At 44.5% G+C, this 14,464-nt stretch overlaps 1 protein-coding gene across 1 annotated transcript in view; it reads right to left on the reverse strand.

Moving 5' to 3' along the window:
• The window catches only part of AHNAK2 (AHNAK nucleoprotein 2), a 152,627-nt gene that overhangs the window by 57,230 nt on the left and 80,933 nt on the right, over positions 1 to 14,464 (reverse strand). The window lies entirely within an intron of this gene.

Raw genomic sequence — 14,464 nt, forward strand, 5'->3', positions numbered from 1 at the left:
CTCTCTCTATTCTCTCTCTATTGTTCTGCTCTTTTTTACTGTATTCTATTCTGCAATGTTTTATTGTTATTATGTTTTATCATGTTTGCTTTTCAGGTATGCAATTTTTTATACTTTACTGTTTACTGTGTTGTATCGTTAACCGTTTTTTTGTTTTCAGCTGCAGCGCAGATTTATTCATCTTGACAGCAACAGCGTTTGCTCCCACGATATATAAAGCCGTGACTCCAGCGGAGGTGATATATGCCGAAGCATGGGGGCAGCAGGGGCGGAGGAGCGATTTGCTCCTAACTTTTGGGGCGGATGCCCCATGCTTCGGCATATATAAATGGTGCATGTATGCCCATCATTAGAAGTGGGTGGATGAAGGGAGGTATTCTAATGGTGGGCATACCCACCGATCAATCTCTTTTTTTAGTTCAGCCCACAAGCTGCATGAAAAAAAAAAGATTACAATATATGCCCAACAAGGACCAGCAAAATACTGGTATGTTGCTGTATTTTGAGTGGTTATACCAGAATGATGCCTGCAGGTTTAGGTATCATCTTGGTATCATTCTTTTCAGCCAGCGGCCGGCTTTCATGTAAAAGCAATCCTAGTGGCTAATGCCCTTCCTGCTGCATTCGCCAATCCTAATTGGGAACCCACCACTTCTGCAGCACTCGTACTTCCCCCATTCACATCCCCAACCAAATGCAGTCGGCTGCATGAGAGGCATTTTCTTTTTGTCCGCCCGAGTACCCCTACCCAACGAACCCCCCCAAAAAAGATGTTGTGTCTGCAGCAAGGGCGGATATAGGTGTGACACCCGCTATTATTGTCCCTCCTGTCCTGACAATCCTGGTCTTTGCATTGGTGAATGTTTTGAACGCTACCATTCACTAGTTGAGTATTAGCGTAGGATACAGCATTGCACAGACTAGCACACTTTCACAGGGTCTCCCAAGATGCCATCGCATTTTGAGAGACCCGAACCTGCAACTGGTTACAGTTATAAAAGTTACAGTTACAAAAAAAAGTGTAAAAAAAAAAAAAAAAATACAAAAAAATATATAAAATAAAAAAAACAAAAATAGTTGTTTTATTGTTCTCTCTCTCTCTATTCTCTCTCTATTGTTCTGCTCTTTTTTACTGTATTCTATTCTGCAATGTTTTATTGTTATTATGTTTTATCATGTTTGCTTTTCAGGTATGCAATTTTTTATACTTTACTGTTTACTGTGTTTTATTGTTAACCGTTTTTTTGTTTTCAGCTGCAGCGCAGATTTATTCATCTTGACAGCAACAGCGTTTGCTCCCACGATATATAAAGCCGTGACTCCAGCGGAGGTGATATATGCCGAAGCATGGGGGCAGCAGGGGCGGAGGAGCGATTTGCTCCTAACTTTTGGGGCGGATGCCCCATGCTTCGGCATATATAAATGGTGCATGTATGCCCATCATTAGAAGTGGGTGGATGAAGGGAGGTATTCTAATGGTGGGCATACCCACCGATCAATCTCTTTTTTTAGTTCAGCCCACAAGCTGCATGAAAAAAAAAAGATTACAATATATGCCCAACAAGGACCAGCAAAATACTGGTATGTTGCTGTATTTTGAGTGGTTATACCAGAATGATGCCTGCAGGTTTAGGTATCATCTTGGTATCATTCTTTTCAGCCAGCGGCCGGCTTTCATGTAAAAGCAATCCTAGTGGCTAATTAGCCTCTAGACTGCTTTTACAAGCAGTGGGAGGGAATGTCCCCCCTCCCACCGTCTTCCATGTTTTTCTCTGGCTCTCCTGTCCCAACAGGGAACCTAAGAATGCAGCCGGTGATTCCGCCAGCTGACCATAGAGCTGAACAGAGACCAGAATAACTCCAATCATCTCTATGGCCTAAGAAACCGGAAGCTACGAGCATTTCATGACTTAGATTTCGCCGGATGTAAACAGCGCCATTGGGAAATTGGGAAAGCATTTTATCACACTGATCTTGGTGTGGTCAGATGCTTTGAGGGCAGAGGAGAGATCTAGGGTCTAATAGACCCCATTTTTTTCAAAAAAGAGTACCTGTCACTACCTATTGCTACCATAGGGGATATTTACATTCCCTGACATAACAATAAAAATGATAAAAAAAAAAAAAATGAAAGGAGCAGTTTAAAAATAAGATAAAAAAGCAAAAAAAATAATAAAGGAAAAAAAAAAGCACCCCTGTCCCCCCCTGCTCTCGCGCAAAGGCGAACGCAAGCGTTGGTCTGGCGTCAAATGTGAACAGCAATTGCACCATGCATGTGAGGTATCACCGCGAAGGTCAGATCGAGGGCAGTAATTTTAGCAGTAGACCTCCTCTGTAAATCTAAAGTGGTAACCTGTAAAGGCTTTTAAATGCTTTTAAAAATATATGTAGTTTGTCGCCATTGCACGTTTGTGTGCAATTTTAAAGTATGTCATGTTTGGTATCCATGTACTCGGCCTAAGATCATGTTTTTTACTTCATCAAACATTTGGGCAATATAGTGTGTTTTAGTGCATTAAAATTTTAAAAAGTGTGTTTTTCCCCCAAAAAATGCGTTTGAAAAATCGCTGCGCAAATACTATGTGAAAAAAAAAATTAAACACCCACCATTTTAATCTGTAGGGCCTTTGCTTTAAAAAAATATATAATGTTTGGGGGTTCAAAGTAATTTTCTTGCAAAAATTTTTTTTTCTTCATGTAAACAAATAGTGTCAGAAAGGGCTTTGTCTTCAAGTGGTTAGAAGAGTGAGTGATGTGTGACATAAGCTTCTAAATGTTGTGCATAAAATGCCAGGACAGTTCAAACCCCCCCAAATGACCCCATTTTGGAAAGTAGACACCCCAAGCTATTTGCTGAGAGGCATGTCGAGTCCATGGAATATTTTATATTGTGACACAAGTTGCCGGAAAAAGACAATTTTTTTTTTTGCACAAAGTTGTCACTAAATTATATATTGCTCAAAAATGCCATGGGAATATGTGAAATTACACCCTAAAATACATTCTGCTACTTCTCCTGAGTACGGGGATACCACATGTGTGAGACTTTTTGGGAGCCTAGCTGCATACGGGACCCCAAAAACCAAGCACCGCCTTCAGGGTTTCTAAGGGTGTAAATTTTTGATTTCACTCTTCACTGCCTATCACAGTTTCGGAGGCCATTGAATGCCCAGATGGCACAACCCCCCCCCAAATGATCCCATTTTGGAAAGTAGACACCCCAAGCTATTTGCTGAGAGGTATAGTGAGTATTTTGCAGACCTCACTTTTTGTCACAAAGTTTTGAAAATTTGAAAAAGAAAAAAAATACATTTTTCTTTTCTTTCTTCATTTTAAAAAACAAATGAGAGCTGCAAAATACTCACCATGCCTCTCAGAAAATAGCTTGGGGTGTCTACTTTCCAAAATGGGGTCATTTGGGGGTGTTTTGTGCCATCTTGGCATTTTATGGCCTTGGAAACTGTGATAGGTAGTGAGGAGTGAAATCAAAAGTTTACACCCTTAGAAATCCTGAAGGCAGTGCTTGGTTTCGGGGCCCCGTATGCAGCTAGGCTCCCAAAAAGTCCCACACATGTGGTATCCCCATACTCAGGGGATAAGCAGCAGAATGTATTTTGGGGTGTAATTCCACATATGCCCATGGCATGTTTGAGCTTATATCATTTAGTGACAACTTTGTGCAAAAAAAAAAGAAAAAAGTTTGTCATTTTCCTGCAACTTGTGGCAAAATATAAAATATTCCATGGACTCGACATGCCTCTCAGCAAATAGCTTGGAGTGTCTACTTTCCAAAATGGGGTCATTTGGGGGGGGGGGGGTTGAACTGTCTTGGCATTTTATGGCCCTCAAAACTGTGATATCTAGTGAGAAGTGAAATAAAAAATTTACGCCCTTAGAAATCCTGAAGGCGGTGATTGGTTTTCGGGCTCCGTACGCGGCTAGACTCCCAAAAAGTCCCACACATGTGGTATCCCCATACTCAGGAGAAGCAGCTAAATGTATTTTGGGGTGCAATCCCACATATGCCCATGGCCTGTGTGAGCAATATATCATTTAGTGACAACTTTTTGTAATTTTTTTTTTTTTTTGTCATTATTCAATCACTTGGGACAAAAAAAATTAATATTCAATGGGCTCAACATGCCTCTCAGCAATTTCCTTGGGATGTCTACTTTCCAATGGGGTCATTTGGGGGGGGGGGGTTGTACTGCCCTGCCATTTTAGCACCTCAAGAAATGACATAGGTAGTCATAAACTAAAAGCTGTGTAAATTCCAGAAAATGTACCCTAGTTTGTAGACGCTATAACTTTTGCGCAAACCAATAAATATACGCTTATTGACATTTTTTTTACCAAAGACATGTGGCTGAATACATTTTGGACTAAATGTATTACTAAAATTGAGTTTATTGGATTTTTTTATAACAAAAAGTAGAAAATATCATTTTTTTAAAAAAATTTCAGTCTTTTTCCGTTTATAGCGCAAAAAATAAAAACCGCAGAGGTGATCAAATACCATCAAAAGAAAGCTCTATTTGTGGGAACAAAAGGGCGCAAATTTCGTTTGGTTACAGCATTGCATGACCGCGCAATTAGCAGTTAAAGCGACGCAGTGCCAAACTGTAAAAAGTGCTCTGGTCGGGAAGGGGGTAAATCCTTCCAGGGCTGAAGTGGTTAACACCTGAATCGAGTTTTAAAACTTTGGCATGTGTACATTTCACAACTTCTTAAGTGTATCCAGGTAAATTATACCTTTTTTTTCCAGGACAAATTGAGTGTTCATTTGGTAATATATAGTAATGGATATCTACTGATTTTTTCTTTTTCAAAGGAAACTTTATTGGTTGAACTGGATGGACTTTTTCAACCAGACTAACTGTATAACTATGAAAACTGGCCCAAAATTCTAAAAAAAAAAATTCTAAATTTAGCTGTAAACTTCTTGCAATTACCATGACCCACCTCCAAAAATATCCTTGAAATAAATTCTCTTACGATAGCACATAAGTTTGTATTATTTGTTGTTTTTACCCATATTGCCAAGAAACAATAGCGAGTGGGTATTTTTTTTTAATCCTATGTAAACACACTGATACTAATGCTAAAAAAACATTTTTTTTAAAAAACACACTGACCCTGACCTTTGACCATGACCCTGACTCAGACTCTGACTTAGATCAAGCCCTGATCTGGCTATTTTATACTTGTTTATTTATGTATTTTATTTTCACACCCACTTTTTATTATGTTTCTATGTTTCTCCTCTGACTAGGAGAAAAAAAATCCAATGTATCTTTTACTCCATTCAGAGGGGAAAAACTGCACAGGGATAGGTTTCATTGAGGGATCACTGTGAAAACAAATCACAGGCTGTCACAGTGATCATGTGATCGAAAGCCAGTTCTTCTGGTTGCCAATCACTTCCAGAACAAACCTGTGGCACCTCAAAAGAAGGCCCACTTCCATCACAAGGCATGTACAGTATGTGTGAGTTTGGCATAAATGGGTCAACAATTACCCTTTTCACCTGTTTCATACACGGTTGTTTTTATTCATCTCCTAAGTTGTATGCAGAAATAATAATTCTTAAGGATTATTTGTAAAAGAATAGATACGGTAGATATTAGGGTAGAACTATCTCCCATGCAAAACCACTTTTTATGGGCCTTTATTCAACTTTCCCTTTTGCATGCAATATAGATACACTCTCCTAAAAGGGCAGAAGAGAAGTGGTTTTGTGATGGGTTAGTATGGCTTTATCAACTCCTGTCTTTTAAAGTCTGCACTGGAAAGCAGCTAACAGACTACAGGTGACCCTGTCTCTCTCTTAAGCTCTCCTTCCACTCTGTAACATGCACTCTCTACCACTACTTCTGACACTCCTGACCTCTCTCCTCAAACTCTCTTACCTTCACCCCCCCTCTCCACCCGCCTGCTTATACATATCACCCTGCCTTCTGTCTTCCCCCTACTACTGCTCTTACCAACTCTCGCTCATTCTACATCCATACACTGATAAAACCTCCAGTACTCTGAAACATGCCCCTTCACATAAATCACAGTCCCACATTACCTCCCTCACCCTCCTGCTTCTCCTAATCTCTGGTGACATATCCCCAAACCCTGGGCCACCATCATCTGTCATTGCCCATTGCTCCCATCCCCCTACACCCTCTGGCAGGAGCCGCAACCCACAGAACTTGGTCTCTATTCCTCTTTCCAATACCAGCCCCCCCTTTTCCTGTGCCCTGTGGAATGCACGTTCTGTCTGCAACAAACTCACCGCCCTCCACGACCTCTTCATCACAAATTCCTTTAACCTACTTGCCATTACTGAAACCTGGCTTCATGAATCGGATACTATTTCTCCTGCTTCCCTCTCCCATGGGGGCCTTCTCTGGACTCACTCCCCCAGACCAAGTGGACGGAAGGGAGGTGGAGTGGGAATCCTTCTAGCTCCATGCAGCACCTATCAGGTTCTTCACCCACCTCCCTCTCTGATACTCTCCTCTTTTGAGGCACACTGCATTCGTCTTTTCTCTCCCATTTCTCTAAGAATTGCTGTCATCTACCGGCCCCCTGGACCGGTATCAGCCTTTCTTGATGACTTCTCTGCCTGGCTACCCTACTTTCTCTCTTCTGAAATCCCCACAATTATTCTTGGGGACTTCAACATCCCTGTCAACACTAACACTACTATTACTTCTAAACTTCTCAGTCTAACCTCATCGCTTGACCTGAAGCAATGGATACAGGCTCCTACCCACTCCAATGGCAACACCCTTGACCTTGCCTTCTCCTATCTGTGCACTCCGTGCAACCTTTCCAACAATCCACTCCCACTCTCTGATCACCACCTTATTAGTTTTGCTCTCTCCTTGTCTTCCACCTCTTCTCCCTCCAACCGCCTAACAGTTACACGCAGAAACCTTCGCCACCTCAACCCTTCTCTTCTCTACTCTGCTACTGATCACCTCTATGACAAAATCTCCCCCCTGTCCTGTCCCAACCTAGCTACTTTCGTTTACAACAGCTCACTGTCTTCCTCCCTAGACAAGCTGGCCCCCCTCACTACACGCAGAATTAGGCCCCGACTGCTACAACCCTGGCAAACAGATGACACCAGAAGTCTCAGAAAACGTAGCCGCGCTCTTGAGCGCCTGTGGCATAAGACTAAGACCCAGGAAGACTTCACACAATATAAATCTGCCCTCCTAAAATACTACTCCTGCCTTCACACTGCCAAACAGACCTACTTTATCACACTCATCAACACCTTCTCATCCAGTCCACGTCAACTCTTCTCTACCTTCAACACTCTACTCTGTCCTCCACTGCCTCCACCCACCAACTCACTCACTGCCCAGGAGATTGCCAATCACTTCAAAACTAAGATTGATACAATTCATGAGGAGATCGCCAATGCGCAAAAACCTCCCCCATGCAACACTCCATGTCCACAGATACAATCATTACTTCCCTCATTCAACCCTGCTACTACTACTGAGGTTGCTAAACTTTTACCTAGCACTCATCTAACCACTTGCCCCCTGGATCCTGTTCCCTCGCAAATGCTACGCTCACCCTCTGACTCGATTCTACGCTCTCTAACTCACATTTTCAACCTCTCCCTCTCTTGTGGCATCTTCCCAAACTCTCTAAAACATGCGCTAGTCACCCCCATACTAAAAAAGCCCTCACTGGATCCCACCAATCTCAACAACTTACGTCCCATCTCCTTACTCTCCTTCTCCTCCAAACTTCTTGAAAGACTGGTCTACAACCGATTAAGCGACCATCTGACCATGAATAAACTTCTTGATCCCCTTCAGTCCGGTTTTCGCCCTCAACACTCCACGGAAACTGCTCTCCTTAAACTCTCAAATGACCTACTAATGGCTAAAGCCAATGGACACTATTCTGTACTACTTCTCCTGGACCTCTCTGCTGCCTTTGACACAGTGGACCACCCCCTCCTCCTCAAAAAACTCCACTCCTTTGGTCTCCGTGACTGTACTCTTCGCTGGTTCTCATCCTACCTATCCCACCGCTCCTTCAGTGTCACTTACAACTCTACTTCCTCTTCTCCTCTTCCTTTTTCCGTCGGGGTCCCCCAAGGTTCTGTTCTCGGACCTCTCCTTTTCTCAATCTACACCACCTCCCTGGGTCAATTGATTGCCTCCCACGGCTTTAAATATCATCTCTACGCTGATGACACCCAAATCTATCTCTCCACCCCCCAGCTCTCTCCATCTGTCTCCTCACGCATTACCAACTTATTAGCAGACATATCAGCCTGGATGTCACATCACTTTCTCAAACTCAACCTATCCAAAACCGAGCTCATGATATTTCCTCCCTCAGGTGCCACTTCCCCTGATCTCCCTGTCAAGATCAACGGCTCAACTATCAACCCATCTCCCCACGCCAAGGTCCTAGGTGTAATCCTGGACTCTGAACTAACCTTTCGACCCCACATTCTATCACTATCCAAAGCTTGCCGCCTCTGTCTTCGCAACATCTCCAAGATACGCCCCTTCCTAACCAATGACACCACAAAGCTTCTAATCCACTCCCTGGTCATCTCCCGCCTTGACTACTGCAACTCCCTCCTCATTGGTTTACCTCTAAATAGGCTATCCCCACTTCAGTCCATCATGAACGCTGCGGCCAGGCTCATCCACCACACAAACCGCTCAGCGTCTGCTACACCCCTCTGCCAATCCCTCCATTGGCTGCCACTCAGTCACCGAATTAAATTCAAGATACTAACTACAACTTACAAAGCCATCCACAACCTGGCCCCTAGCTACATCTCTAACCTAGTCACAAAATACCAACCTAATCGTTCTCTTCGCTCCTCCCAAGACCTCCTGCTCTCAAACTCCCTTGTCACCTCATCCCATGCTCGCCTTCAGGACTTCTCCAGAGCCTCCCCCATCCTCTGGAATGCTCTTCCCCAATCCGTCCGATTTTCTCCTACCTTATCCACTTTCAGACGATCCCTGAAAACTCATCTCTTCAGAGAAGCCTATCTGGCCCCCACCTAACAACTGTACATTTATCTTCTCAATCAGCACATCACCCACAGCTATTACCTCTTGTATCTCTTAACCTTCCCTCTTAGATTGTAAGCTCTAAGTGAGCAGGGCCCTCTGATTCCTACTGTATCAAATTGTATTGTATTTGTACTGTCTACCCTCAAGTTGTAAAGCGCTACGTAAACTGTTGGCGCTATATAAATATTGTATAATAATAATAATAATAATATGGTAACTTGAATAATAATAATGGCCCCATTATATTATTGCTGTGATCTATCTAAAGAAGTGCAAAAGTCAAATGTCTGTAGTTGGGCTAATCTACATGTTATTTACAAATATATAATTGCCTGCAGTTTAAAAGTGTTAATCCATGAACAAAATAATACTATATGGTGGCTTACCAATCCTTAATAATGACGACTGCATTCGTTTTCCTTATTTAGGTTTTTCTCCCCTTTATTTCCACCTGCTGATCATGTTTTGCAGTACCTCCACCCAGAGTGGAGACACTCTAATGCCGCGTACACACGAGCGGACTTTCTATCCTACTTGGTCCGGCACACTTTCCGACGGACTTTGTCCGCCAGGTGCGCCGGACTTTAAAACGGACGGACTTGCCCACACACGCCGGGACTTTCCGGCGGGCTAAGTCCGCCCGTCTTTCCGACGGACTTTCGCCGGAGTTCCGGCGGACTTTCAGAATGAACGGACTTGCCCACACACGGACAAGTCCGTTCATTTTGAACGTGACTCAGGTGCGACGGGACTAGAAAAGGATGTCAATCTTGCCGCTTTTATCGGCGAGATTGACACCTTGCTAGCCCCGTCGCGGGGCATACCAGGCCCTTAGGTCTGGTATGGATTATAAAGGGGAACCCCGCTACGCCGAAAAAACGGCGTGGGGTCCCCCTAAAATCCATACCAGACCCCGATCCGAGCACGCAGCCTGGCCGGTCAGGAAAGGGGGTGGGGACGAGCGAGCGCCCCCCCCCCTCCTGAACCGTACCAGGCCGCATGCCCTCAACATGGGGGGTGGGTGCTTTGGGGGAGGGGGGCGCCCTGCGCCCCCCCCCCCAAAGCACCTTGTCCCCATGTTGATGAGGACAAGGGCCTCTTCCCGACAACCCTGGCCGTTGGTTGTCGGGGTCTGCGGGCGGGGGCTTATCGGAATCTGGGAGCCCCCTTTAATAAGGGGGCCCCCAGATCCCGGCCCCCCACCCTATGTAAATGAGTATGGGGTACATGGTACCCCTACCCATTTACCTAGGAAAAAAGTGTAAGTAATAAAACACACTACACAGGTTTTTAAAATATTTTATTAAACAGCTCCGGGGGGGGGGGATCTTCCTCCGGCTTCAGGGGTCTTCTTCCGGCTTCGGGGGTCCCTCCGCTTCATCTTCTCCCGGCGTCCGGTTGGTTCTTCTCCGCTCTCCGGCCTCTTCTCCCGGTGTCGCAGGTCTTCGGCCGGCCCCTCCGCTCTCTTCATGTAGCTCTATTGCGAGCGGAGGTCCGGACTTCTGGGCTTCTGGGCTTCTTGGCTTCTCTTCTCTTCTCTTCCCCCAGATGTTGACACGACGCTCTCTCCGGCTGGACTGGTCTCTGAGGGCTGCGTTGTGACTTATATAGGCGGAGACCCCGCCCCCATATGATGTCACAGTCCTTGGGCATGCTGGGACTGTGACGTTTTAGGGGGCGTGGTCGACCACGCCCCCTAAAACGTCACAGTCCCAGCATGCCCAGGGACTGTGACATCATATGGGGGCGGGGTCTCCGCCTATATAAGTCACAACGCAGCCCTCAGAGACCAGTCCAGCCGGAGAGAGCGTCGTGTCAACATCTGGGGGAAGAGAAGAGAAGCCAAGAAGCCCAGAAGCCCAGAAGTCCGGACCTCCGCTCGCAATAGAGCTACATGAAGAGAGCGGAGGGGCCGGCCGAAGACCTGCGACACCGGGAGAAGAGGCCGGAGAGCGGAGAAGAACCAACCGGACGCCGGGAGAAGATGAAGCGGAGGGACCCCCGAAGCCGGAAGAAGACCCCCGAAGCCGGAGGAAGATCCCCCCCCCGGAGCTGTTTAATAAAATATTTTAAAAACCTGTGTAGTGTGTTTTATTACTTACACTTTTTTCCTAGGTAAATGGGTAGGGGTACCATGTACCCCATACTCATTTACATAGGGTGGGGGGCCGGGATCTGGGGGCCCCCTTATTAAAGGGGGCTCCCAGATTCCGATAAGCCCCCGCCCGCAGACCCCGACAACCAACGGCCAGGGTTGTCGGGAAGAGGCCCTTGTCCTCATCAACATGGGGACAAGGTGCTTTGGGGGGGGGCGCAGGGCGCCCCCCTCCCCCAAAGCACCCACCCCCCATGTTGAGGGCATGCGGCCTGGTACGGTTCAGGAGGGGGGGGGGGCGCTCGCTCGTCCCCACCCCCTTTCCTGACTGGCCAGGCTGCGTGCTCGGATCGGGGTCTGGTATGGATTTTAGGGGGACCCCACGCCGTTTTTTCGGCGTAGCGGGGTTCCCCTTTATAATCCATACCAGACCTAAGGGCCTGGTATGCCCCGCGCTCGCCGCAATAGGAAGATTTGTTTTTCCTATTGCAGCGAGCGCGAGATGCAATACCATCCCCTCGTGTCGTATTTGGTCTGTCGGACCAGCCTACACACGAGCGGGCTTTCCGTCGGACCAGCACACACACGAGCGGACTTTCCGCCCGAAACTGAGTCCGACGGAAAGATTTCAAACATGTTTAAAATCTAGGTCCGGCGGGCTTTTGGGAAGAAGTCCGCCGGAAAAGTCCGCCGCCGCCCACACACGGGCGGATTGTCCGGCACACTCTGGTCCGCCGGACCAAGTATGCCGGAAAGTCCGACCGTGTGTACGCGGCATAAGACAAAAGTATGTTAATGACTGGTTCACCAGGTGAAAATAAAGGAAAAAAAAGCCTAAAAAAAAGAAAACAAATGTAGCCACAACATTATTGTTGGTAACCAGTGATAACACTGAGCCCAATTAACATAAAAATGAAAATGTAAAGTAAACCAACAGCAGCTACTCAAAACAACTTATCATAGAGTAAAGTAGTAATGTTTTATTAAAAGCATAAAAACCCGTAAGAAAATCAAAAAAAGAAAATGCCTGTAGACTTCCAAAAGTGTGTGTGTTGATGTCAGCAATCAATGTGTTTTGGCATATTGCCTTTGTCAGTCAGTAAAATATTACTCAACTATTAGAAGCTTTTTTTAATTCTCTTTTTGGGTACTCACTTTAAGCACTTAAGTAAAGTTGAATATGTCAGTCTCATGGAAGCTAACAGCCGTGACTTATATAGTCGGTCCGACAAATTGGAAAATACAAAGGAGTCACTACTGGTGGATATATTGATGGTGGTGGGTGAGAATCTTTAACCTTCTTCCCACATAAGGTTATTCATCCAGAGGCTACTGAGCAGTTGTATTCTGATGCTTGTGAGAGGGTAGTGCTACTTATGCACTTGCAAAATGTGAGTGGTTTATGTTTGGCTTTTATATTTCTTTTTTTATTAAGATTACTACTCTATGGGAAGCTACTTTCTCTCTTTTGGGTACTTACTCCAACTTCCTGCGTACAAGGATCTAACAGCTGTGATGTATACAGTTGGTTTGATCAAGTTAGAAGATATATGGGAGTTGTCAGGAGCCTAATAACACCAAATGTGCAATTTAATCTTCTTACAATTTGGAGGGCATGTTATTTGGCTAGCGTGATTCTATGAGATGGCGACACATGTGGTGATTATCGCTTTAAGAAGACGCTTTTCACTTTAAGTCACATATTCAACTTATTTGGACACTTTATGATTTAAATAGACAATTTTTATTTATTTACAAGTTCTTTTCTCTTTACTCATTGCACTGGACAGACACTTATATATATATATATATACCCTATATTGTTAAATGTATTGGGACGCCTGCCTATAAATGCACATGAACTCTAATGGCATCCCAGTCTTAGTCCGTAGGGTTCAATATTGAGTTGGCCCACCCTGTGCAGCTATAGCAGCTTCACCTCTTCTGGGAAGACTGTCCACAAGGTGTAGGAGTGTGTCTATGGGAATATGTCTATGGGACCATTCTTATAGAAGCGCACTAATGTTGGATGAGAAGGCCTGACTCACAGTCTCCACTCAAATTCATCCCAAAGCATGTATATATTTTTAATATATTATATATATACTCTTTGGATAAAAAAAAAAATACTTTATTTCCTTTCTTGTACTTTTTAATTGTAGACTATCAAATCAGTCATCACACCATTCCTCACTGGCCAAAGGCCCCCTTCTCCCTTGGGGTGCTCTTTCCCCTTCCTCCTTTTCTCCCGCCCTCCGTCCAATCTGAAAATTTCAAGTTCAGCCCACCATTTTTCCCAAAGTCGGGTAGGTCTGGATGTCATCACATTTTTAAACATACCATGTCTCTTTATATTATGCCTTCTTTGTAAGTTGCTGGGTCTGCTTCTCATCCTATGTCTTCTTTGTGATCAATAGATTTGGGCCATCAACATCTCTGTCAAGGACGTTCTGGCACTGCTTTGGGTCCCTTTCCTCCCATTTTTGCTTCCCCCTTTTGATCTCCATTGTTGTCCGGCCGTTCTTGCCTTTGCCCTCTTGGGGCACCATGGAGTTCAGCTTAGCCATTTCTTTTTTTCGTGTTTAGTCTTTTACCCCATGTCTTCGTGCTCAAAATATCCGTTTCCACATAACTGGTTAGTAAATATTGTTTTTAATGTTTAATTCTAATCTATAAAATTAGGTGCCTGTTTGTAGATAAAGGAACTGTCTGTTTTTCAAACAGTTGTATGCATATATTTTGTACTTATTGTGTATTTGAACTGTAGATATCATAAACTCTTTTACCACTTGCTCCTGATGAAGAGGAATGACGCATAACCTGGAAACGCGTAGAGTTTCACTCTGTATATTTGCACAAGAGTGATGTAAATTAAGTGGTTTCTTATGATCTCATGTGGTTATACTATATTGAATTTGTTTATCTGTGATACAAACTTTCCATGTATCTATCTTTTTAAATTGTTATATTATTAAACTTATATAAATTTTATATTTTCCTTGTGTGCATACAAATTTTTTGAGTCATCGCTTTTAAAGTCCTGCCAGAGGGTTTCTGTTTTGCTATTTGAATTCATCCCAAAGGTGTTCTATCGGGTTGAGGTGCAGGCCAGTCAAGTTCCTCCACCTAAAACTTGCTCATCCATGGCCCCTTAGTTCCAGTGAAGGGAACACTTAAGGGGTCAGCATACCAAGACATTTTGGACAATTTCATGCTCCCAACTTTGTGGGAACAGTTTGGGGATGGCCCCTTCTTGTTACAACATGACTGCGCACCAGTGCACAAAGCAAGGTCCATAAACATGGATGAG

This window comes from Aquarana catesbeiana, linkage group LG13 (genome assembly GCF_042186555.1).
Source record: "Aquarana catesbeiana isolate 2022-GZ linkage group LG13, ASM4218655v1, whole genome shotgun sequence".
In the NCBI taxonomy this organism is placed as follows: Eukaryota; Metazoa; Chordata; class Amphibia; order Anura; family Ranidae; genus Aquarana; species Aquarana catesbeiana.